General features: G+C 46.8%; 1 long non-coding RNA gene across 3 annotated transcripts; it reads right to left on the bottom strand.

Annotated features, from left to right (window-relative positions):
- Positions 1–71: 71 nt before the first annotated feature.
- LOC105474679 (uncharacterized) lies at positions 72–25,204 on the bottom strand. 3 transcript variants are annotated; one of them, XR_011610106.1, is made up of 6 exons: positions 24,012–25,204; positions 22,608–22,644; positions 21,595–21,705; positions 20,957–21,101; positions 20,264–20,329; positions 72–238 (listed from the first exon to the last, which is right to left on the bottom strand). It is a non-coding gene; the product is annotated as an uncharacterized lncRNA (long non-coding RNA). The 3 variants fall into 3 exon arrangements; XR_003016420.2 differs by lacking the exon at positions 72–238 and adding an exon at positions 14,396–14,876; XR_982904.3 differs by lacking the exons at positions 72–238; positions 21,595–21,705 and adding an exon at positions 14,396–14,876.
- Positions 25,205–26,940: the final 1,736 nt, after the last annotated feature.

The following is a 26,940-nucleotide window of genomic DNA, read 5'->3' as shown; positions in this document are numbered from 1 at the left end:
ACCTTTAAGAAAGATGATGAGGCAATATCACCTTTGTTTTCGTTGCTGTCGATTAGAGAGAATGACTCCTAAGGAGTCTTGGTTGGACAGCTCCCCGTCACCTTCCCCGACAGGGCCTTACCTATGGAAAGGCTAATTCTAGTAGACAGGCAGCTTCAACAGGAAGTGGCACACCAAAGACCGGCGCTTGTGGATGTGGTTCATGGGATGTGGAGTGTCCAAGGGGATGCTGATAGGCCTAAAGATCAGAGATCATTTGACTTCTGTAGATTGTCAAAAGAGAACACATCACAATTGCAAATGGACTTTAAAATGAGAGAAAACCAAATTTCTAGTGACAATCAGAAAAACGCCACAATCCACCATGGACAGCCACACCACCGACCTAGTCATTCTTTTATATTTCTAGCTTGTACTTAATCCATTCCAGCATGGAGCATAACGCTACCAGTGTTCTGTGAAGAAACAGTCCAAGAGAATGATTGCAGTCTAATTTGCATAAGAGTCTAACTCAAATATTTTCACTTTTTTTTTTTCATTTTGAAGTCACAAAGTAAAATGGTTGAGGAATTTAAGATTAGCATGTAAGCGAGACTGAAATAGGACTATGTTCTCATATTAGTTAAAACTCTTTGGTTGCAAGGAAGAGAAATCCAACTTAAGAGAGTTTAAGCCAAAAAAGAATTTTATTATAAGGCTACTTGGATTCAATGGAATCCAAAAGAGGAATATGGCTAGGCCTTGCAAGCAGCTAGAACTAGAAGCTCAAATGCCGTCTGGATGTGCTCTCCTCTCCTTGCCTCTGATTCTCTTTCTGCTGATTGGCATTTTCTATTCCTCAGTCCACATGGTGGAACAGGGCTGCCAACTGCTTCTGCATTTACATGCCTTCATTTTCAGACACCCAAAGAGAGAGACTGACTTCTTTTGTCAGTTGCAGTTCCCAAATCCTGGGGGAGGGCTCTGATTGGCCCGTTTGGATCAGGTGCCCACCTCTTGACCAATGGTCGGTGCCAAGGGCGAGGCCCGTTGTAGCGAAAGTTAGTTTCCCATGGTGCCATATTGAAGGCAGTGCCTATGCACGGGGGCACGGGAGCAGGGGAGACAGTTCCCCAGAATGAGGCTGGTGCTGAGCTGACGAAGCAATGCGGGCTCTTTACATTTCTCAACAAAAATTGAAGGGAAATGAGGAGAAAATATTATTTCTTTGGAAGTGAGAATAGTATATTCTCCCTTTTGGTGTTTCCAGAGTTCATTTCTAACCCATGGCCAAATGGTTAAGGGAAATAATTTTTTTTTAAGTACAGTAAAATATTAATTACTTTTCACTTAACTTGGCTTATCTAATCTTTTTGCCTTATGACCTTACAGTCTTGGAGCATGTTCACATACACTTTTCTGAAACCCTTAGTTGGTTCATGCCGCGGAGGCCATGGGACTCAGTTGCTGAGCCGACCCTTCAGCTTTTTACTATTGATCCAGGTGCCCTGTGGGTGGGACAGGGGGTGACCAGACAGCTGCACCCAGGAACGAAGAAGGCATCTCCCCTTTCCCCGTGTTCGGGTCGGAGGAAGGAGACTCTGTGGCACTGAAGAGCTCTGTATTCACAGCAGGGATGGAATATGTGTTCTCCACCTAGAAACACTGGAATCTAGGAGGCAAGGGCGTGGAGGAGTCGAGAGCATCAGTATTGGTTAGTGGGAACCAGGCCCTCTGAGCCTGAGCACCCGGGAGTATCAGCCAGGGTACTGGCTACTGACAAAGTCACACTCCCCTTCTCTTGTGCTTTCAGTGCCACTGTCTGAAAATGAAGCTGTCCCTTAGAAGGTCCCTCCTTCCAGCCCCTGGGTGACCTGGCTTTCCTGAGCCAAGAGCAGAGGACCACTGTTTCATTTTTTGTTTATTTAAATTTTTTTAAACTTTTTTTTTTTTGGTATTTTTAGAGATGAACTCTTGTTGTGTCACCCAGGCTGGAGTGCAGTGGTGTGATCATAGCTCACTGTAACCTTGAACTCCCGGGCTCAGGTGACCCTCCTGCCTCAGCCTCCTGAGTACATGGGATTACAAGTGCATGCCACCATGCCCAGCCCCACACAGTTTTTTGTTTGTTTGTTTGTTTTTTGTTTTTTTTTTCTTGAGACGGAGTTTTTGCTCTTATTGCCCAGGCTGGAGTGCAGTGGCGCGATCTTGGCTCACTGCAACCTCTGCCTCCCGGGTTCAAGTGATTCTCTTGCCTCAGCCTCCCGAGTAGCTGAGGCTACTGTATTTTTAATAGAGATGGGGTTTCTCCATGGGGTTTCTCCATGTTGGTCAGGCTGGTCTTGAACTCCCAATCTCAGGTGATCTGCCCGCCTCAGGTGCTAGGATTAGAGGCGTGAACCACCGCGCCCGGCCCATAGTTTGTTTTAAATGGCAGACACAGGCTGGGCTCTGTGGCTCATGCCTGTAATCTCAGCACTTTGGGAGGCTGAGGCAGGAGGATTACTTGAGCCCAGGAGCTCAAGACCAACCTGGGTAACATAGTGAAACTCTGTCTTTACAAAAAAAGCCAAAAAACAAAAAACAAAAATTAGACAGGTGTGGTGGTGTGCACCTGTAGTCCCAGCTACTCAGCGGGCTGAGGTGGGAGGATCGCTTGAGCCTGGGATGTTGAGGCTGCAGTGAGCTGAGATGGTGCCACTGCACTTCAGCCTGGGTGACAGAGCAAGAACCTGTCTCCAAAAATAAAATAAATAAATAAAATAAATGCTAAACACCAGTTGTCTGGATGTGTGGCTCATCACTCTTTAGGTACTCATGGTCCCATCACTAAAGATGCAAAATAATCAGAATCCAGACATGTAAGAGATTGAAGGAAGCTCCTGTTTAGAATTAGGTCCTCAAGGTCAATGTGGGGACACATTGATTCAGGGTGTCACAGACTCTGGAGGAAACAAACGGGGACATTTCAGGCACCATGGGTTTTGTTGTTGCTGTTTGTGCTCTGTGCTCCAATTCGTTTTTTTTTTTCTTTTTGATGGAGTCTTGCTCTGTCACCCAGGCTGGAGTGCCGTGGTGCGATCTCTGCTCACTGCAACCTCCACCTCCCGGGTTCAAGCGATTCTCCTTTCTCAGCCTCCTGAGTGGCTGGGATTACAGGTGTGTGCCACCACGCCCAGCTAATTTTTGTATTTTTAGTAGAGATGGGGTTTCACTATCTTGGTCAGGCTGGTCTTGAACTCTTGACCTCATGATCTACCCGCCTTGGCCTCCCAAAGTGCTGGGATTATAAGCGTGAGCCACTGTGCCCAGCCTGCACTCCAAGTCTTGTGATTTGTATTCGGAAGGCTTTTGGGCCTGACATGGGACTGCTGTCTCTCTTCAGGCCTTTGTTGATCTTCCCGCCTGCCTGCTGCGTGGATGGGGTGCAGATCCCAGTCTGCCCACTTCACCATGATGAGAGCTTGGGCACATGACAAGGTCCCTTGAACCCCAGTTCCTCACTAACATAGGGATTTCAGCAACTCTCTCTCAGAAAGGCCATGAGGACGTGTGAGTTGGTACCTTTTGAGCAGCGGAAGCTTCATCTCTGCTAGGATCCTTTCAGTCACAGCTGACCGAAAACAGACTCAGACTAGTGTGGAGAAAGAAGAGACGATTAACTCACACGACCAGGAAGCCCAGGAGTGGCGCTGGCCTCAGGGGTGACTGGACACAGGGGCTGAAGATGACACTAAGTTCTTTCATTCTCTGTTTGCCTTCCCCACCCTATTTTCATGGGTTCGCTCCTGTATTTCTGGCTGAAAATGGGTTTTCCTCACATGATGGGGGAAGCTTGCCAGAGTTGGAAATGGAACTAATTTAGAGGGGAAATGTTGGTGAAGCGGCTACTGCACACTTGGGCCTGGGGATACAGCAGTTCCTGCCCTCATGGAACTTACCAGCCAATGAAACAATGAAACAAAAAATTACCATAAAGTATCATGAGCGTTACAAACGTGAAGTGAACCGCAAGTGGGACCACACTGTAAGTGGAGTCCGACCTGGCTGATGTGCCAGAGAAGACTCTTCAGAGGAAGTGGCGGGAGAAGAGTCAGCCTATAAATAAGGGGGTGGAACAGTGTTTTGGGCAGAGGGATCAGCACGTGCGAAGGACCAAACAGAGAACTGGGCACATCTGAGGAACTTGCTAGATCTTTCTCAGTCCAATCGGCCTGGACAGAGCACTACGGGAAGGGTGCTTCTCCCAGGGCTGCCAAACAAATCACCACCAACTGGGTCACTTCAAACAACAGACCTCTATTGTCTCATTGTTCTGGAAGCAAGAAGTTCAAAAAAAATTAAGAATCTGGCAGGGCCATGCTCCCTCCAGAGGCTCCGTGGGGGAGTCATCCCTTGCCCCTGAAGTTCCAGTGTCTGGTGGTTCCAGGGATTCCTTGTGGCTGCACCACTCCAGTCTCTGCTTCTGTCTTCACATGGTCTCCTACTCTCTGTTTGTGTCTTCTCTTCTGCCTTTTTTCTTTTCTTTTTTTGCGACAGAGTCTCACTCTATCACGCTGCCTGGAGTGCAGTAACATGATCTCGGCTCACTGCAGCCTCCGCTTCCTGGGTTCAAGTGATTCTCCTGCCTCCTGGGTTCAAGCGATTCTCCTGCCTCAGCCTCCCGAGTAGCTGGGATTACAGGCGCCGCCATCACAGCCGGCTAATTTTTGTATTTTTAGTAGAGAGGGGGTTTCACCATGTTGACCAGTCTGGTCCCCAACTACTGACCTCAAGTGATCCTCCTGCCTCGGCCTCCCAAAGTGCTAGGATTTCAGGCGAGAGCCACTGTGCCAGGTCTCTCTTCTGCCTCTTAAAGGACACTTGTCATTGGATTTAGGGCTCACCTGGGTAATCCAGGATGATCTTCTCATCACAAGATATTTAACTTAATGGCATCTGCAAAGACCCTTTTTCCAAATGGGGTCACATTCAGAGGGTCTGGTTGTTAGGTGTGGACATACCTCTTGGGGGAATCACCATCCAATCAAGAGAGACGCTGCTGGGCTGGTCAGCCAGGCCAGGTCCTAGGGGATCTGGGCCTCACCATAGAGCAGGAGAAAAACATTTCATTTTGCACTCCAGAAAGAACACTATGGTTGTGGAAGTGCCATGTGAGATGCAAGCAGGATGGCTGGCCTGTCAGGAGAGGACCGCTGTGGTCCAGGTGGGAGGTGATGGAGGAATGGGCTGAGGCAGCAGCCGAGCCAGGGATGGAAAGAGAAAAACAAGTCAACAGGACTTGGGGACTGACGGGGCTGGGTGGCTGGCAGCAGGGTGGAGGCAGGGTATCATTGGGTGGTGTGTATCATTGTGATACGTATCCCTTACATTCATTTTTCCCAGGAGACAGTGCTACGCAATAGAAAGAATATTGTCTTTGAAACTGGCGAAACCTGGGTTGAATTCCCAAAGCTCTTTCACTTTCCAGCTTCTTGACCTTGGTTTTGTGTTTCTTATTTTGTCTGAACCTCAGTTTTCTCCTCCATAAAATGGAGATAATAATACTGACTTCATAGGGCCCTTGAAAGAATTATATGGCAGCCTTTGTGGCATAGTGGGCTCTGGGTGGCCACGTGACCACCACAGATGTGTTCATTCCTCCTCCTTCCTCCTGCCCGACCAACGTCCTTTCCTGCTGGGGCTTCCCCGAGCGCTCAGCTGCACCCACCTCCTACTTCTCTCCCACGTGCTTCCTGCACGGCTGGCTCCACCCCACCTGCAGCCTTTTTTTTTTTTTTTTTTTTTTTTTGTCTCCTGGGACCTGCCCACAAATTGCCCTCTCCACTGTCCTGGAACCTTCAACAAATATTTTTTCACCTGTTACCCCTAAGTAGCCCAGGCTGTGAAAGGAACAAGCTGCAAAACGGGTAGTCTCAGCGCCTTGAAGGGGAACCTGAAGGGCTTGCTGAGTTTACTGCCGGCTGCGATGTGTTCGTTCACTGGTTTATTCCTGCAGCTATGCATCCACTCCCTCAACAAACACATAGAGTGGGCGAGGCATTGTCTCGCACCAGGAACACCGAGCTGAACGGAAATGCGGTTCTCACCTCATGAAGTTTACTAATTCTCCCAGGCAACCAGCCCTCTCTGAGCTCATGAATTTTCTGGATGCACTGATTTAGTGGCTTCGCTCTCTGGCTTTGACACCTCCACAGGTAAAGAGGGAGACCTGGGAGGAGCATGAATTGATTCCCCAGTCTCATCCGGGCTAGGTGGACATCAGGACACACAGACAGGCTCCCAGGAGGTGGAACAGAGGCTGGAGCTTCCCTGAGAAAGCAGATACCCCCATCCTACCTCTCAGACACATTTCCGCCTTCGCTGGTGACATTTTTCTCCACCCCGTTTCTTGCCACTTGCCATTCATAATCATTGCTCTAGGTCTGGCAAGCGGAGAGGGCAGGACAAAAATTTGATTTACTTACGACAATGTTTTAAGAGCTCGAGCATAAAAACATGTGGTTTCCTGGGACTGGCCAGCCCAGGAAGTTGGCTGGGACGTTAAGGAGCTGGCTGGCTGACACAAAGTGTAAATGCCTACCACTTCCTACCCTCCTGCCGGAGGCTTGCCTTGCTCTTCTGAGCACTTTCTACCTTCAGGCTGTCTGGAGCCTCGAGGTTCTCCGTGGAGACACTATGCAAATGCGTGTGTTCTGACACAAGACGCAAATGTCAGGAATCCTCTTTCGAAAGGGCCAGTCTCTAAGACTTGCAAAAAAGGTGACCAGAGACTGATCTAAACCTACCACCTGGAAGAGATGTTGGCTGTGAGGAAGGGAGAAACAATGAAATAATGAGATGGTGTGAGCTCTGGAAGGCAGAACCTTCGGGAAAACGAAAGAGTAATTTCGTTCATTGATGAATTCATTTGTTCTACTAAGTATTGTGCAGAGCACTATAGGGTTTACCAAGAATAAAAATTGTCTGTGTCACGGAGGACCCAAAAGAGACCAGAGAGAACATTTTTATTCTTGGTTTACCGAGAATGACAATTGTCCCTATCCTGGAGGACCTAAAAGAGACCAGAACTTTAGGGAAAAATGAAAGAGTAATTTCGTTCATTGATGAATTCTTTTATTCTACTAAGTACTGTGCAAAGCACTATAGGGTTTACCAAGACTAAAAATTGTCCCTGTCCTGGAGGACCTAAAAGAGACCAGAGAGAAAAAGGCAAGTACACACGAACATGTGTTTTGCTTTGAGAATCGTGCAAAAGAGCTGACATGAGGCGGGTACCTCATGTTTAACGTACTCTGCTTCACTAGACGTAAATTCCTGCTAGCTTCCCTAACAAAGCTTCAAGGTAGGCACTAACACTGTTTTACAGATGAGGAAGCTGAAGTTCAGAGAGTAATTTTTCCAGGAACCAGCGTTCCAACCTAGATTGGCTGACTCTGAAGCTTATTAAATCCACCTGTGAAAAATCAAGTTAAGAAACAGGTGAAATGGGCCAGGTGCAGCACGTTGGGAGGCTGAGGTGGGCGGATCACCTGAGGTCAGGAGTTCGAGACCAGCTTGGCTAACATGGTGAAACCCTGTCTCTACTGAAAATACAAAATTAGCTGGGCGTGGTGGCATGTGCCTGTAATCCCAGCTGCTCGGGAGGCTGAGGCAGGATAATAGCTGGAACCTGGGAGGTGGAAGTTGTAGTAAGCTGAGCTCAGGCCACTGCACTCCAGCCTGGGTGACAAAGTGAGACTTCTATAACTTTTATGATACAGTTTTCAATCAGCTGATTTACTTCCATTATTTCAGGAACGCCCCGGCATGTTGCACAAGGCTTTGCCTGCTGGAGCGTCTGGTGTTCAATCTAGACCAGCACGCAGCCCCGGCTTCTTTTGGCCTCCATGGCTGATTCCAAAAGTTCATGTAAGAAGGGGCAAAGAGGGATTTTAGAGCCAGAAGGGAACTGAGCTTCCCTCAGCCTTATAGAAGCATGGAAATTGAGACCCAGAGAGGTTAAGTGCCTGGCCTAAGGTCACACAGCTAGTTAGTGGTGGGGAGACGAGACTTGGTTTTGTCCAGTTCTCCTGCCATCTGTCGCTACTCAGCATAGTAAAGGAGATGGCGCAAGTCATCTGTGGCTCATAGAAGTGCTAGAACAATCCCATTCACGTCTTTGATGGTACCTACTGGAGCCCCATTACTTCCGATTATTCACATGCTCTGGGCACCCGTGGCCAATCTATACGTGACCTTTCCTGGGGTCAGACTTCCCTGGTGCCGTGTGGACTCAACGCAGCACGCAGCCTCAGCCGTTTCGTCTCTTCTGTGCATTAAGAGATCTGTTTACATTTAATTGAAGCTTGGCATACTCTGAGCTGAGGCGGCCTTGCTTTGGCCTTCTGAAAAAAGCATGCAGTTTTGGCCTATGAGTTTGAGTTTCATAGAGTAGCTTCCGATACCGAAGGGAGGCTGGCCCATTACTTTCTGGAGTCTTTCTGAATTGCACAAAACCTCTGTGTATGCCTTCTTTGTTGTTCCTTTCCCAGAAGCATAAAGTCCCTCAGATTCCAAGGCGATGTGGCTGGGAGAGCCCAGGTCCGGTGGGGGCCAGGGATCCCTCCATGTCCACACACGAACAAACCCTCTGCGGTCTCCCGTCCTCACGGAGAGGCTATTATAGCAGAAGCTCCCTCGGCCCCCTTCCCCACCTCCTTGGAGTTGAGGGGGAAGTGAGAAAGGGCTTGGCTTGGTGCCTGGCACACAGCAACCCTCCATAGAAATGCCAGCTATTACTATTGCTATTGTTGCTATTATTCTCACGACTTCTCCATCTTCTGCACCACCCACAGGCTGCTTTGCTGTGAACACGGGGACATGGAGAAGAGTGAATGAGCTAGTGGGATGGGAGTGACTGAGTGTGAAGGTTAGGGAGGGAAATAAAACAGCCCGCAGCTCTGCTGCACTCAGCGCCTTCTCCCTGCCTGCAAAGTCCTTCCTGGCATCTCTGGAAATCCTGACTGCCCCACAAGGCTCCCACCTTCTCCCTCGTTTCTGCACAGCCACTTGGATTAGTACTTGCAACTTGAATGGCTCTTCTCGTGTGCTGCCTTCTCCAGGGCCCACTCATGCCTGTGGCTGTTGCGGCCCTACTCTGTGTCATGCATTTGACATTGCACATCTTATTTATTCATTTATTTATTTATGGCAGGGTCTCACATTGTCTCCCAGGCTGGAGTACAGTGGCATGGACACAACTCACTGTAGCCTTGACCTCCTGGCCTCAAGCAATCCTCCCACCTTAGCCTCCCAACTAGCTGGGACTACAGGCACACACCACCATGGTCAGCCAATTAAAAAAAAAAAGTTTCTTGTAGAGATGGGGAATCTTGCTATGTTGCCCAGGTTGGCCTTGAACTCCTGGGCTCAAGCGATTCTCCTGCCTCGGCCTCCCAAATTGCTGAGATTCATCTCTTTTAAATTCTCACATCAACCTTAGGAAGGAGGTGTTTCCCATTAACCATGACAGATAAAGACACAGGGCTCAGGGCAGTTAAGTGATTGTCTGAGGTCACCATAGAGTGACAGGGCAGAGAGGCAGGCTTGGGTCTGTCCAGCTCCAAAGCCCGTGCTCTGTCCATGCATCTCAACACTTACGGTTGCCGCAGCTGCTGTTGGCTAGCCCTAAGGTGAGCCATGGTCACAGACCTTCGACCCACAGCACAGTCAGGGGATGTGGCCAATTTTCTTTTCTTTTCTTTTCTTTTCTTTTTTGAGACAGAGTCTCATTCCATCACCCAGGCTGGAGTGCAGTGGCGAGATCTCAGCTTACTGCAACCTCCGCCTCCTGGGTTCAAGAGATTCTTGTGCTTCAGCCTCCCTCCAGTAGCTGAGATTACAGGTGCGCGACACCACGTCGGGCTAATTGTTGTATTTTGTATAGACGAGGTTTCACCATGTTGGCCAGGCTGGTCTCAGACTCCTGGCTTCAAGCGATCCACCCGCCTCAGCCTTCCAAAGTTCTGGGATTACAGGTGTGAGCCACCACGCCCGGCCTCGACTTTCTTATTTATGCATTTCTGTGTTGACCATATCTTTTTCAATGAGCTTGCATTACTTGTGTGCTGTAATTGGAAATAATATTAATAATCACTGACAGCACCCTGGACAAGCGTCAGCTCACTGATTCCTCACATAACTCTGGGTGAGGATCTTGTGATGATCATTCTTGTTTTCTAGAGGAGAAAAGCAAGTTGTAGAAATGTTAGATAATTCACCTGCTGTCATCCAGTCCGTAGTGGCAGAGCTGGGGCTTAGACCCTGGTGGGCCTGATTCCCAAGACCTACTGTTGAGCTTTTACTGCTTCCATGTGGAAGAGAAGGGTTTTGTCTCAAGAATACAGGAAGCATTTCATTTATATGAAATATCCATCATCAGCAAATCCACAGATACAGAAAGCAGATTTGCAGTTGCCAGGGCATGGGGTGGACGGCAGGAGATGCAGAGTGACTGTTAACATGTATGGCATTTCCTTTCTTCTTGTTTTTTTTTTTTTTTTTTTGAGACGGAGTCTTGCACTGTCACCCAGGCTGGAGTGCAGTGGCACGATCTCGGCTCACTGCAAGCTCCGCCTCCCGGGTTCAAGCGATTCTCCTGCCTCAGCCTCCCGAGTAGCCGGGATTACAGGCACATGCAACTACGTCTGGCTAATTTTTGTATTTTTAGTAGAAATGGGGTTTCACCGTGTTGGCCAAGCTGGTCTCGAACTTCTGACCTCAAGTGATCCGCTCGCCTTGGCCTCCCAAACTGCTGGGATTTCAGGTGTGAGCCACAGTGGCTGGCAGGAAACTCTTTTCAAGAGAAAAAAAAAAATCTTTGGCCGGGCGGGGTGGCTCGCACCTGTAATCCCAGCACTTTGGGAGGCTGAGGCAGGCAGATCACGAGGTCAGGAGATCAAGACCCTCCTGGCTAACACACTGAAACCCCATCTCTACTAAAAATACAAAAAAAAAAAAAAAAATTAGCTGGGCATGGTGGCAGGTGCCTGTAGTCCCAGCTACTCGGGAGGCTGAGGCAGGAGAATGGTGTGAACCCGGGAGGCGGAGCTTGCAGTGAGCCGAGATCGCACCACTGCACTCCAGCCTGGGCGACAGAGCGAGACTCCGTCTCAAAAAAAAAAAAAAAAAGAGAAAAAAATCTCATGAATGCAGAAAAAGTAGCAGCAGCAGCCCGTGGGGATGGAAAACCCTAAAAACAGCATAGGAACAGATGACCATTGGAATTACCTACTCTACCAAAGGGGTCTGCAGGTTGAAAAATCACACTAGCTAAGGGTTACAGTCCGCTAAGCGCTAAGTTCTTTATGTTGATTATTTCATCAAATGTTCATCAGAACCCTGGGAATAGTTATTTTTATCATACCCATTTCACAGATGAGGAAACTGAGCTGTAGAGGGGTTAAGTGGTCATCACGACACTAGTAAGCGGCCGGGCTGGGCTTTGATTCCAGGTGGTCTGACCTCCAGGTCGACACTGTCACCTGTGTGTCCTGATCGATTACCTGTGAGTGCAGCACCCACAGGCAAGTCCCACTTCACTTCGAGAACACATTCCCATTTTTATTCTCCCTGCTTTCAGCAGTAACTGCTTGTCCAGCAGGGTAAGTGCTTCAGAAACACTGAGCTCGGTGAAACTGCTGGACACAGGAGCCCCGGTGAGACTCTGCCGGATGATGACAAATCATGTTCACATTAACCTTGTGCCCTGAAGGTTGCCTTTGGTGGGAAGCGGCAGAGAAGACGTGAGTTTCTTGCCAATTCCACCTGGTGGAGAGCCTGCCAGGCCTCCTGACTTGTGGTCCTGTCTCTGGCCAGCACGGTGGCTGCTTTTCCTAGGCAAGTGTGTCGTAATGTCTCTCCCCGGGATGGCCAGTGCAGCTGCCCAGGACAGGTGTGCAAAGACAGAGCTCCACTGAGGCAGGGCGAGAAGAGAGTCTCGAAGATTGAAAAACAAAATAAAAAGCCAAACCCATAACCTTCTGCCGTAGATACTCTTTAAAGTCCTGGGGGAGGGGGTGGGCGTTATTATGCTGTGTGTGTGATGAGATACCAGGGCAAGCCACTGTTAATTTTATAATTCAAGTTCTGTTGGAATAAATAACCATAAAAACAACGATAATGACTCCATGATCTGCAAATATTTGCTCTCCACGCAAGTATTTGTGGAAAAAGCATGAAGTCTTGGGTCCTCAAACTTCAGAAAACAGAGTACAGATCTCAGGGAAGCTCCAGGCAGAAACTGAGGGGGCTCCTGGAAAGTCTCTGAGTGTAAATGATACAAGGGCCATCCCTCCGTTGGTTGGCAGTAGGGGAATAATTATATCCTGGCCATTCCGGATTTATTTATTTTATTTTATTTTATTAATACATTTATTTTGAGACAGAGTCTCCCTCTGTTGCCCAGGCTGAGTGCGGTGGTGTGATCTCGGCTCACTGCAACCTGCGTCTCCTGGGTTCCAGTGATTCTCCTTCCTCAGCCTCCTGAGTAGCTGGGATTACAGGTGTGCGCCACTATACCTGAGTGATTTTTGTATTTTTAGTAGAGACGGGGGGGTCTCACCATGTTGGCCAGGCTGGTCTTGAACTCCTGACGTCAGGTGATCCTCCCGCCTCAGCCTCCCAGAGTGCTGGGATCACAGGCATGAGCCACCGCATCTGGCCCCATTTTAGATTTAAATTCCAGAGCCATCCACAACCATTTCCCCTGCTCTGCGCATGCCCCCACTTTCCCCAACCCCAAATCTAATCAGTTCATGGGATCCATCAATGTGATTTCTGCATCGCTTCTCCCCCATCTGCCTTCTTCCTGCCTGTGTCTAGTGCAGTGTCTCATTACCTCCTGTGTGGACCAGTGCAAGGGTCTCCTACCTCGTTCTTCTAGAAACAAGAGCAAACTTTCAAAAGCATGGGTGAGGTCAACTTACTCCCTCGTTCCAAATTCTGTAGTAGCAGCATTTTACTTCCAGAATAAAACACGGACTCCCCAGCCTGGCATGCAATGCACAGGGTGATCTAGCTCCATCAATCTTTTACTCACTACTTATTCAACACGTATTCACCGAATTCCTCCACGCACCCGGTGTCGGCATCCCCTCTGTGCACACCGTGCTGCCAACAAAGTCTTCGTGTCTTCTCTCAAGGACCCCAGAGGGTGGCGGGGGTCACACCAGGGTGCTAAGGACTTGCCCACTGGAGCCCTTGTGAGATCAGGGAAGGCTTCCTGGAAAAGGTGACTTATCTAAAGTCACTTGAAGTCACCAAAGAAGGCATAGGAGGGAGCCAAGAAAAGATGGAGTGGGTGTGGGATGGGAAGGCAAAGGGAGCAGGTGCAAGGCCCAGGGGTAAGGGGGTGTGGGCAGTTCAATATAGCCATCGCCTGTGAGAGGGAAAGTGAAGACAGGAGGAAGTGGGTCTCCGTTACAACAGGCTGGAAGAACCTGTCTGGGAGTTCAGGCTTAATCTTGAGCAGTGGGAGGCCATGGAAGGGTTTAAGCAGGAGAGCGCTTTGAATAGATTTGCATTTTAGAAAGATCATTCTGTCTGGAGTTTGGAGAAAAGATTGGAGAGGGGGAGAAGAGAGGCAGGGAGGTGGATAGGAAGCCCCTTCAGGAGTTCAGGCAGAGGGTGATTGTAGCACTGGGGACGGTGACATAATGAGTTGACAGAGGTAAGAGGTATTGAGGTGCTGAGGGGTCTTGGCAATTATTTGCTGTGAAGGGTGAGAGATGAGGAGGTGACAAGCCCACATCACAGGTCTCTGGCTTGGGTATGCGTGCAGGTGGTGGTGCCGTTTTCTGGGATGGGAGCACAGGACGAGCAGGCCTCAGGTCTGGGTGAGGGTGGGGAAGCATGAGAGGGTGAGCTCAGGTTTCGACATACTAAGAGTCAGTGCCTGTGAGACACACCAGGATAAATACTGATTGAGACTGACAGAAACAGAAAGGTTGAGACAAATCCAAAGGACACCAGTGTCGAAGGAAAGCCTTCAAAAGAGACGGAGAAGGAAGAAACACAGAGGTAGGAGGAAAACCCAGGGAAGTGGGTAATCCAAGGCAGGACATCAAGTAAAATCAGGACAGAAAAGCACTTCTTGGTTGTCCTGAGTCAGGAGGTTGTTAATGACCTTGACAAGAGCAGTGTCCCAGGAGTCGGTGCTGGTATGCAGAGGATCTAGGTTGGGTTGACAAGTTGTCCAAGGTAAAAATGTGGAAGCAGGAAGTGAATACCAGGTCTGTCAAGAACTTCAGCCATGAATAGTGGAGGAAAAGAAGAGGATTGAGTCTGGGGAGGGACAATCTTCAAAAGAGGTTCCCGCTCCCATTCCGCCCCTCCCTCTCTCCTTCCCTCCCTCCCTGCCCTCCCTCCCCACTTCTTTCTCTTTCAACAGGGGGATGAAGGAAGGGGCCAGAGGAGCTGGAGCAGGTGGAGCTCCAGATTCAGGAAGGAGAGGGAATGACCCACAGGGAAAGTTGTAGGGGAGTGGCTCCCAGCCTGGGTGGAGAGGTTGGCAGTGTGGGAGGAGGGATCCCTCTTTCACTGTTGCCAAGAGGAGGAAAGGAGGGGGCAGATGCAGATAAGCCTAGGGGTTGGGGCCAGGAGTTGGGAAAGTCATCTCCTCATCCTTTCTAGCCTTGAATGCTCCTGTGCATCGGGGCCACACGCTCTCCTCCCGAGGTGTGCTGATCTTTCTCGCGTCACCCTCTGCATCTGTGCATCGGGGCCACACGCTCTCCTCCCGAGGTGTGCTGATCTTTCTCCGCGTCACCCTCTGCATCTGCTCAGTGAGTTCCCCTTTATCTGCACGTGCTTCACTCCATCTTTCAACGCAAAGGCATATCCAGATTTTGTGGAGCCTGAAGTGTACACAATTTGGGACAGTTGCTTTAAGAAAAAGAATGCTAAAATAGATCACTTTGGCAAATCTTACAAAAATCCATGGAGATGTGAAGGCAGCTCTTCGGCCCTTCCTGGGACCTTGAAGTGGATCGTTGTAAGCTCCCCCGCACCTGAGGGTTAAGCTTCATTCGCTTTATGTTAAGTCTTCCTCCATTTAAATGTGAAAATCCTACCCAAACCTCAAACTTGAACAACAACAAACAAAATAAAACGAAGAAAGAAACCCCAACACAAACAAAAACCTTCCTGCCTGAAGTTCCTCCTGTTGGAAAGAAGTAAGGAGAGCCTTAGTTTCCCCATCTGGAGAATGGAGCTAAGAGCCTCTATCTCCAAGTCCTGAGGACTTAATGAGGCAGCATATGGACAAAACCTGGCATAGTTTCCTTCCCATAATTGGTGCATACAAAATGATTGCTGAAGAAACAAAGGGATGTATGAACCTAACTCTCTTTTCTCATTTATCACTTTTTTTTTTTTTTTTTTTTTTTTTTTTTTGGTGAGACAGGGTCTCACTGTGTCACCCAGCTGCAGTGCAATGGTGCAATCCTAGCTCACTGCAGCCTCAAACTCCTGGGCTGAAGTGATCCCCCCACATTGGACCCTCAAGTAGCTGGGACTACAGGTGCACATCACCACATCTGGCTAACTTTTGTATTTTTTTGTGGTAATGGTGTTTCACTGTGTTGCCCAGACTGGTCTCAAACTCCTAGCTCAAGCAATCCTCCTGCCTCAGCCTCCCAAAGTGCTGAAACTACAGGCGCAAACCACCTCACTTATCACTTTGACCTACATGTTAGTTATCTGCATGCTCATCTTATCTTTCCCATTAAACTCCAAATACCTTGAGCATGTCTTATTATTTTTGAGTCCTTCCCAAGGTCTATCAGTGTGTCTTGCATACAGTGGGTATTCAATCAATTTATTGAATGAATGGATGGATGAATGAACGGAGAGTATGAATCACTTCATTAAGAAGGAAATTCATTGTTAGGAGAGTTGCTTAGAAATGTGCCTAAATGAGTTTTCCAGTTGAGGCTATCAATTCTTGGTGTCCACACTGGTGGGGATCGGTTAACAAAAGCACAGGAAGGACTGGAGCTGTGTCTTAACAGATAACACGCATTTGGTTGAGGAGGCAGAATGTGGAGAAGTCAGGGCTGGAGACTTCAACAACATTCAGAGTTTAGTTGGTGCTATTAGGAGCCTTCAGCACAAGACAGTCTGTGGAGTGCTGCTTGGGCTAAACACGATAAACTAGAGTACCCCTAAACTAGGCAAAAGCTGTCAAATGCAATTCAGGAAGACGAGTGTAATGAATATGTAGGATAATATGGGTAGATTTCTTACCGGATGCATTTTGAATATATTGCCGCTTAGGGAGAGCTCGTCTCCCGGAGGTACCCACGTGGGGGAAACTACTTTTCTGTTTACTTCCCAAAGGGCTGTTGTAAAGATTAGATGAAAAAAAAAAAAGTAAAAGTGCTTTGTAGACTGTAAATGCCACATAAATATTCTTTATTATCACTGTTATTGTTGCATTCCTGGCCTTCTCTCTCTCCTTCCCCGCTCTTCTCAGACCAGTTTCCTTGAGGTATCATCATTCCCCAAGCACACGAGTGTGTTCCTAGACCCCAGGGTAGCCTGTACCAAGTGGTATGAGACATATATGTGTGTCCGCCTATTCCTCAGATTCGTTTTTACCCCTCAGTCCTGAGCACGATTCCTGGCACAAAATAGGAGCTTGGTAAATATTTGCCGGATAGAAAATGCTCTCAGGTGATGGGAAAATAGTTCTTGGGTCATTTCATCCGGCCCCTTTGGTTTCATCTGACTTTGGTTGTGTGGTCTTCCTAAGAAAGGCGAGTCCAGTTTCCAAGACACTAGACCTCTTTATTATTTCTAGGACGTCAAGGCCAAGCAAATTCCTTGTTACTCTACAAGTCTTGAAAAAAATGACCCTCCTGGAAATTCCTGAAAACCAGGAAACCAGAATGTTCCCGTTCTGATGTAACTTCTAAAAAATTCATAATATCAAATTAAGAAAGACAGTGTTTTTGTTCCTTTCTTCCTTTCTTTTTTTTAGTGGAAAAAGCCCCAACAAAATATCCGAGAATGTGGGTTTCGATCTATGTGATCTTAACCAGAGCACTTGACTACTTGGAGTCTCCATCTCCTCTTGTGTAAAGTGAAGATAATAATTCTGTCTTGGCTTCCTTATGGGGACGTTTTCAAGATGAATCGGATAATGCGTGTATCTCCCGAAGCCCTGCAGCCTTATGCTTCATCCTCTCAGTGCAATCTTTTTAGGCAGGGCACTTGGTAGACACACAAGACATGTATCGATAAACATTGGCAAAGGGTCACAAAAAGGAAATACTAAGAAAATATGGAATAACAGCTCTCTCTGGGGGCAGATCAGTTGGTAGCTGTTAAGAGGTGGATTTCATTCTAAGACTGGCAATGGGGACCATTTGGCAGGAAGAATGGGGATGTAAAGCACAGAGGAGAGAATTCCGGGGCCTACACCCGTCTACTCCTCCTTCCTCCTCTTACAGAGCCGCCTGGTCCCAGGAACCCACCCTCTCCTGTCTAATTGTGTCATAGGACCCTGTGATATGCTTGCTGCCTCTGTATTCAACATCCCCCTCAAAATAGTGGCTCCTTTCCACTGATATACTCAATCTCCACCATCTTTAAAAAAATCCTCCCTCAACCCTATAAACCTTTGCCTCGATTTCTCCCTTTCATTGCCCAGCAACTTAATGGAGTTGAATACTCACTGTTTCTAAATCCAGTGAACACTTTCCTGTCTTCATCTTATTTATTTATTTATTTATTTATTTATTTATTTATTTATTGGGACATGGTCATACTCTGTTACACAGGCTAGAGTGCAGTGGGGTGATCCTGGCTCACTGTAGCCTTGAGTTCCTGGGCTCAAGTAATCCTCCCAGATCAGCCTCCTGAGTAGCTGGGACTACAGGTGTGTGTGGCCATGCTTGGCTAATTTTTAAAAAATTTTTTGTAGAGATGGAGTCTCACTATGTTGCCCAGGCTGGTCTCGAACTCCTGGACTCAAGCGATCCTCCCACCTCAGGCCTCCCAAAGTGCTGGGAGTCACTGCGCCTGACCTCTTTATCTTATTTATGATGCTCGCTCCTTTCTTGAAGTGCTGCTTTCCTGGGGGCATCCAGTACATTACACTGTCCTGACTTTCCTCCCATCTGTGGCTGCTCCTTCTCTGTCTCTGTTACAGGTTGAATTAGATTCCCTCCAAAAGATAAATTCACATCCTAACTCCCGGCTCCTGTGATCTTCGGAATCAAGATCTTTGCAGATGTAATCAAGTTAAATGGAGGTCCTGTTGGATCAGGGTGGGCCCTCATCTGATAACTGGTGTCTTTATAAGAAGAGGAAAATTTGGACACAGACACACACAGAGGGCAGACGGCCATGTGGTGAAGAGGCTGAGATTGGAGTGATGTGTCCACAAAATGAGGAATACCAACGATTTCGGGGAACCACCAGAAGCTAGAGTGAGGCCAGGAAGGATCTTCCCCTAGAGCCATCGGAGAAAGCATGTCCCTGCCAACACCTTGATTTCTGACTTCTGGCCTCCAGAAATGTGAAAGAATAAATTTCTGTTGTTTTCTGCCATGGAGTTTGTGGTACTTTGTTACTACAGCCCTAGCCTCCTTTCAGGCCCAACCTACGTTACATGTGGATTTTCCTAAGTGCTTAGTTCCAGACTTCTAGTCATTTCTCTATGTATCTTCCCTCCTAGGCAACCTCCTCCACATCTACCCTTCAGCTGGGGCTTCTCTCACCTGTACATCCTACCCATCTTTTAGAGCACAACTCAGCCCTTCCTCCCACAGGGAAGCCTTCTGTGGCAGATGCTGCTGGTGCCCACCCACATCTCCTTGGCACGCCTCACTCCCAGTTCAGCTTCTTACTGCAAGCTGCTCCTCTCTGCCCGAGTGCTTTCTCTGGCTGCAGGAGTGCGTGGGGGCAGAACAGAACGGCAGAGAACTGACACCTCCAAGATCAGCCTCCAACAACAATGGATGGGAGTTGGAGAATATATAACCCAGCTTCCTCACCCCTCACTGGGGACCTAGCCTGTCTCCTGAAGGCCCCACGGGACTAAGCCTCCCTTGCCCGGTGGGTAACCTGCTGATTAACTCACCCCATATTGGTTTTCTTCTTTGTCTCACTTCTCTACCCTCATAACTTGCTCCTGAGATTAGCCTGCTCATCCTCAAATCCTTATCTCAGGGTCTGCTTCTGGGGAAATCTAACCAAGACACCTTAACTGAATTACCAGCCTGGGGCAGGTTCTCTGATCATTCTTTCTAACAGCACGAGGAGCCTTGGCTGCTCAGATGTGATTGCAGTTTACCTGCACACATTTCTTTCTGTGATTATTTGAATAATGTCTGTTTTTAGTGCTAGAGCAGGGATCAGCAAACAACAGCCATCAGGCCAAATCCAGCTGCAACGGCTCATTTCCGTATTGGCTATGGCTCCTTTTGAGCTGAGTAGTTTCAACAAAGATCTTATGGCTTGCAAAGCAGAAATATTTACTACCTGGTCCCTTACAGAAAAAGTTTATTGACCCTTGTGGTAGGCTATACTTTTGTATCAGTTAGCTTGGCTGCATAAGAAACTGCCCAAAACTAAATTTTTGAAACAACTACCATTTATATAGCTCACAATTCTATGAGCTGACTGGGTAGCTTTTCTGGTCTGAGCCCGATCAGCTGATTTCTGCTGAGCTCTGTCAAGTGTCTATGGTCAGCTGGTGGGTCAAGCGGCAGCAATGGTCCTAGGATGGCCTCACTCACATTTTAGAAGGTGGTAGCTGTTGGCCAGTGAGACACTGGCAATTAGGCCATGTGTCTCTCACCACCCAGCAGGCTGCCTTGGGCTTCTTCATACAGTGGTGGCAACAGGGGTTCTATGAGTGGCCAAACAGGACAGAGCACACACATTATTCAAGCCTCTGCTTGCATATGTTGTCTAACATCCCATTGCTCAAAGCCAGTCACATGGCTGAGTTCAGTGTCAAAGTGGGGTGGCACGGAAAGGGAACCCACTGAACCTATGCCTACTTTTACAATTCACCATGAAGCTCTGTGAGGGCACAGACCCTGCACGTACTTGCTCACCATTCTATGTCAATGAGTGAAGCACAGTGTCTGGCATAGGGTGGGTGCTGAATAAATGTTCATTAAGTAAATGAATACAATTTAACTGTTTGAATAACAACGACCTTTTATTGAGCCTTTGCTATATAATTGGAGTGGTTTTAGATACTTCACATGTATTAGCTAATGCTTACCTAAGAGGCAGACACCAGTACCACTTTACAGACAAGACAGCTGAGGCTCATGGTCAGGAACTTGCCCTGTAGAGCAAAGGCAATGAGGAATCAGAATTTTAAACTAGTTTGTTTGATTTCAAATCCTGCTCTGTTAACCATCACCCCCCTCCTTTTTTTTTCACTAAAAGCTTTAAATTTTTTATAGTTTCAAATTTCTTCCTTTATTTTACTATTTCATTTTATTTCTTTATTTTACAAATTTCATTTTAAAATTGGGAGCAGGGTGTTTCTCTTGGCTTCCCCAGCCCTTTTTCTTTGGTGGCCCAGAGGTCCTGTTAACACCTCATAACCAACCTCCATTTCAGTGCTGGGTGGTATTTTTGACTTAAAAACTTAGCTTGTGGGACAATCAACAGCCACACACCTAAAATCACCTCTTGACAGCTCAGCAAAATTGAAGGCCAACATTTCACTCAAGAAGGCAATAAATCCAGCCCCCAAGGCGGCCGCTGAGAGGCTCTGAAACAGCGCTGGTATCTTATCTCTCAGACCATTCAGGCCGTACATGAGGGAATCCATGGATCAAAAGCAAAAGAGTCTCCAGAGAACATAGTCCTCGAAATGACCATTGTTTATTCAGAGTTCAATAATTAATCAACCCCACAAACCTTTCTTCAGCACTTACGGTATTCCAGGCATTATGCTACTCACAATGGGAGAACAGAAGTGAACAAGAGTCCCTGCCGTCAAGACTCTCGTCTAAACAGACAATGATTTGGCAATGTATCGAGTGTTCTGGTGAAGACGTGCCCGAAGAGTACACAAGGGGGGCGGTGAGCTCCGTTTGGGTGGGAAGCTGAAGAGGAGAATAGGAAAGTCTCTATACAACCTTGGGACTCTAATTCAGGTTTGAACAAGGTTGGGCTTCCAAAATGGTACATTGGGGTAGGTAAGCTCATGGACTGAGATGTTCATTTGCAGATTTGTTATTTCTGCCACTTGTTATTTGTGCAACTTTGGAAAAGATGACTTCTCTAAGCCTTAGTTTACTCATTCATGAAATGGGTGAGAATCTTATCCACCTTAGAAGGTTTTTGTGAGGATTAAATTAAATATATATATATATATTGTGCTTAGCCTGATTTTGTGCTTAGCCTGATTTTGGGCACGTAGTCAATGTTCAATAAGTGACAGGTGTGATTAGTAGTATTGCTGGTAGTGGCATTCTCACCTATACTGACCATTCCTTCATTCATTTAACAAATATTTGCTAAGTGTCTGCCGTATCTCAGACTCTATGGGGGACACAAAAATGACAAGATGCACATGAAACCTTTCAAAAGGCTTACAGCTTAGTGTAGAGAAGACACTTGCAGAAGTAGCTACCCTCCTGTCTAGAGCTAGGCTTGTATCCAGTAAGATTGGGCCTGGAATCCTCCTGCACATCAGGACTGGTTTCCCTGGAATACACACATTTGCTATCTTGGACCCCTTCAAATCTTTTTGATTTCAGATTTATCTCTTGTTTTTCATTTGTAGTTTCACTTTTGTCTCTCTGTTTTGGTGCTTGACACAATTCTACTGGTACTGACCTCTGGCTTTCATTTTTGGCTAGGGCTGATATTCTCCCTTTGGATGATGTGATCTAGGGCCACTCTAGGCAATCATCTTACCTGAGCTAGCCTGAACAGGAGCCCGATCCAAGCTTAGTCCTTAGGAGTCCACCAGATGGCAAATTGAAGGTAGTGATTGAAAAGCATCTCCAAGAAAAAAATGGAAAAGTGCTACAGAGAGCCCAAGGGAGAGCCAGCCTGGCCTAGACTCTACCACAGTGGCTTGGTGGACAGAAAGCAGCCAGCTCCTGTGTTGTAATTCATTTCTGTGCAACACAGAGCTCATCCTTGCAGCCTCCTAGCTGACCTCATGTGACTCTGCATATACACACCTCTTGTTAATTCATCTAGTGCCGTGAGTTGCTTGACTGTAACTAGACATCTCCAACAATCCATCAGTTTATTTATTAATTATAGCAAACTGGTCTCAGCCACAGAAAATTAGAAACGAAGTTTTCAATAAGCCACATCTCCAGGGATAGTTCACAAAATCAAAAAAAGGAATACCTGGCCAATCTAAGTCATTATCACAATCAAATAGTGCTAAATGGTTCTTCGTGGGATAAGCCTAAATTAAGAAATTGTATTAGCAGCTCTAATCATTATTGATTATTTAATTATCAGCCATTTAAAAATCGTCTCCAGTTTTGAGATTATGGATCAGATTGAGATTTATAACATCCTTCTTTAGTTCACTCTACCCTTTAACAAGATGTATTGCAATGTTTTTGAGTTAGCACTGATCTTACCTCAATCCCCGCCATAGTTCCTTCATTCCATGGCAACCTGGAGCAAAGATAATAATAGCTAACATTCATGGAGTTCTTATTATGTACTAGGAAAGTGTTTGAGTTCATAAATAACTCATCAATGAGAACTCATACATGCTCCTAGCACACATTGTGATTGATTATATTTATTAACTTATTTAATCTTCATAAAACCCTACAAAGTAATTATTATTACTCCCATTTTATAAATAAGAAAACTGAGGCACAAGGACATTTGATTGAAGTGTTCACAATGAATAAGCAGGAGAGCGAAACTTTGAGCCCAGCTAATCTGGCTCCAGGGCCCTAGAATCCATGCCTAACCACTAGGTCACTTCACCTCTAATGCCTCCTAGCTTAGTGTTCATTGCCTGGCGGGTACTCAATCCAGCCAACCATGGGAGTCCCCACCAGATTGTAGGCTCTTTTGAAGACAGCATGGTGTCTTATTTACCTCTGTATCTATCCTTTACCATTGCTAGCACTGAGCTTTGAATTATAGAAACTCAACTCGTGTGTGTGTGTGTGTGTGTGTGTGTGTGTGTGTGTGTGTGTGTAATTGGAAGGGTAAGATTGAGGGAGGGAGGTAGCAAAAAGAGTAAGATAAAGATTTTACTGATTCCAAAAGTAGCCTGAAGTCTAAAGATGTTATAATCTCCACTCAGAATCTTTGGGGGTAAACATCTTTAACACATACGAATATATCAGAGCCAAGCTACACCCTGACTAGAAGACCCCAGGTCTGAGAAATCAGGGCCTGGACGTACTCTCTTTGAGAAACGTTAATAGGTAACAAAGAAAGTCGGAACGGTTGGTGAGTTAATATCTGAAATGCAATTCAGATGAAGTCATATCCAGACTCTGCCAACTTTCAATTGCTTCCAGCATCTTCAAACACCACATGCCAAAATCTTCCCTCTACCTCACTCACCAACACCTCTGCTTCCCAGTCACTGCAGCGCAAAATCCCGTCTTTGAATCCTCCTTCTCCCTGTTCCTCTCTCCCCTACCGCCATCTACCCAATCTCCAAGACCACAGACTCAACCTCCTCCTTATCATGGCCACGGGTCCCCAACTCCTCTTTCCCTGCCAAGTCTCCTGACTGGCCTCTCTGCCTGTTCTCATCTTTCCTCTATCATCTGTGCACCACTGTTGCTATTATTTTTCTAATTGCAGTTTTAGTATATCCTTCTCCTCCTGGAAGATATGTGATAAATCCCCACTCCTGCTGGAGTAGATAGTCCTTTACCTTGAATTCATGGGGCTTTTATCATATCACTCAATTGAGTAATGTAGGTTTTATTCCCGCCTCCCATCCCACATTCAAGTTCACAGTCTCCACTCTAACCCAGGTGTACTATTTCTAGACCCGCACGTGTTACCTGCTCTTCCCTCCTGCCAGGTCTTTATGGACCGCCGCTCCTCCAGCTGAAACCTCCTGTTTCCTGCCTGCCTTTCAATTCACATAAGCTTATTGCTTTTTACCAGCCAAACCCAAAGAGACACGTCATTGAGGGTGGTGAGGCTCTTTTAATTTCTCTTCTCAAAAGACACATTGTCTAGCAGATTGTATTCATCAGCCGTCAGGACACATGCCTAGGTTCTTTATTACCTGCTGTGCTTTTATGTCGGCCTCCTCAATGGGTTGTCTGTCAAATCTGAACTTTGTCTTTCTCAGGGGCAGGTCTCTCTCAGCCTTACTTGTTTACCTCATAGTCTGTGCCGATTACTTTAGAAGACGGCCACTTTGGAAGAAACCTACCTAGCTATGGAGATGCCTCCAAGGAAGGAGGGCAGAGCCAGCAGCCAGGACCATGAACCTGGAGGTGGATGGCCCAAGATGGGATGGGAGGAGCAATTGGGTCCAGGTGCCAGATGCTCATTCCTTTTGACGCCCTTCAACACACCTGTTATTCCTCAAATGCCTTGAATAAAACAACCAAGTCAAATTCTCTTCTTCCTAAAGGGGATCATGATAGACCTCAGCAGGTTTTGGACTCAGCCAATAGAGAATAGGCATTTTTAGTACTTAGAAAATAGGCTCACCAGCCGGGTATGGTGGCTCACACTTGTAATCCCAGCACTTTGGGAGGCTGAGGCAGGTGGATTGCTTAAGCACAGAAGTTCTAGACCAGCCTGGGCAACATGGTAAAACCCCTCTCTAAAAAAAAAAGAAAATAAAAGATGCTCACCTTTGGCTCACCTATGATAGAATGGACATGAGCATTATCCTAGTGACAACTGACAAAACTCATTTCATCCATTTCTGCGTTTTTAAGATGCTGAGTCACTCCTGGCTTGGGATCCCATAATCCCATCTGCTTTAGATAGATGCTAAGTAGGTTATTTATTCTAGAAGTCTTTAACTTCTGTCCTAAGTAGTGGATGCCATTTCTCGCCACACTATTTATTCCAGGTGACCCTTATAAATGGTTCATTCAAGAGGAACTCAGAGTAGGAGCTCTCCCTTACCCAGAATTTTCCTCAAGATACAGACCCCTTAGTTTGCTATGGATCCCGTTAGAACTCTATGACAACTCTCTCCTTAACACGTTTCAAGTCTGGATCTTTAATATTTTGTCCTAGGACTATAACGAATCTAGGTGCATTAGTCCATGACTCTATCCATCGCCTGCTCTACTATTTCATTTCAACAAGGAAAAGACTGAGAGTACCCTCCAAGTTTTGCAGAATAGCCTTTCAAATATCCACAGTCTCACAAAGGGAGGGTGATGCAGTATGAAACAAGCCATACAACCTCAGAATCAACAAGCAACTGTTAATATTTCTTCAAAGACAGAATCATCACTTACTGTAGTTAACTTTTCTGAATACCAGTATATTCATAGTACTCTCCTAGGCACTGAGAAGAGGGCCAAGGTGATGATGGGAAGGTGAGAAAAGAAATAAAATGGGTCATCAACCTTAAAGGAATTACAGGCAATTCCTGTTATTCTTGGTAGTAATGTTCTATAAAGTCTCTGTGAACACTGAATCAAGTGGATACTGAACTCTTCTTCCTAGGGGAAACACAGGGTTATGTTCCTGTGAGCCTCTGGTCACAACATCTTTGTCCATTGATCAATACATGCCTTGTCTTTGTGAGTGTGTGTCTGTTTACAGACATGATATTTAACACATATTGTTAACTCATTAACGTTGAGCTCATGGCCAACAGCATCATAACTCATGGGTGAACAAAGCATATCTACACATGTATTTTCTCCATAAGGCACATCACAGCCTTTGTGCACTTAGGGATGCTAGACGCACTGCAGCCCTACCCTTGGGGGCCATTTTAAATGGCAATAGCATCAACAAAAAGCACAAAGGTGCAAAAAAATGTGTCATTAAACGTACCACAAAGAGGACACTTGTTTACAGGTTGAAAATTAAAATGAGCGGGCAGAGCATCCCCTGGTTTGACCTCACGTGGGAACATGTGTGTGGGACGATTCGAGTTTTTCTCCACTCTGCACACATCTGCGCCTGATTGTGAAAGTGCCACGGTGTTGATTTGGGGGTAACATAAATTCAGCAAGTGGGCAAAGTCACAATTCTGGAATTCATGAAGAATGAGGACAAATTGTGTATTCTGAAAGGCCTGTCAACAACAAATTATACAATTTCTGAGACAGAACTGGGGCAAAAATGAAATATTGTAACCTGGACCAGCTACCTAATTTGCAGGGCCCAGTGCCAAGTGAAAATACAAGGTCCCTTGATCCAAAAGACAGCAGAGCAGGAAGCCACATGTGGGTCTTGCGAGTGAGGGCTCTTTACCGCTGCACAGTTCCTGTGCCCATGAAGCTGGCCCGACCTAACAGTTAAATGACTACATCACGGGGAGCAGGCTTGGGGACTGGATTAAGAAAGGGTTTCTGGAGGTGGTAGCATTTGAACAAAGCCTTGGATGGCTTGAGAAAGTAGCTGAAATGAATGGCTGAACACCACCAATTCACGTAATGCCCACCATATTTACCAACAACCGTCTGGAGGCCTGCTCCGAACTCCATGGCACAAAGGTTGGGTAGCTCTTACCGACTTGACCACGTGCCAGGTCCTGAGACAAATGGTTAACATGCGTTCTCTCATTTAATCATTACAGTAACCCTAAGAAGGGCAATGTTATGGCACCTGCATTTTACAGTGGAGGAAATGGAGGCTTATTGAGGTTAAGTAACTTGCCCAGTGTCACACAGCCAGGCGCAGAGGAATGATTTCAACCCTGACCCTCTGGCCCCCATACTCTTACTTAGAACCTTCCCCAGAGCATATTTCCCTCTTTAATAGGCAATACATGTTGTCCTA

The sequence above is a fragment of the Macaca nemestrina genome, chromosome 1 (genome assembly GCF_043159975.1).
Source record: "Macaca nemestrina isolate mMacNem1 chromosome 1, mMacNem.hap1, whole genome shotgun sequence".
NCBI classification, from domain to species: Eukaryota; Metazoa; Chordata; class Mammalia; order Primates; family Cercopithecidae; genus Macaca; species Macaca nemestrina.
This window is presented reverse-complemented; position numbering and strand designations above follow the sequence as displayed.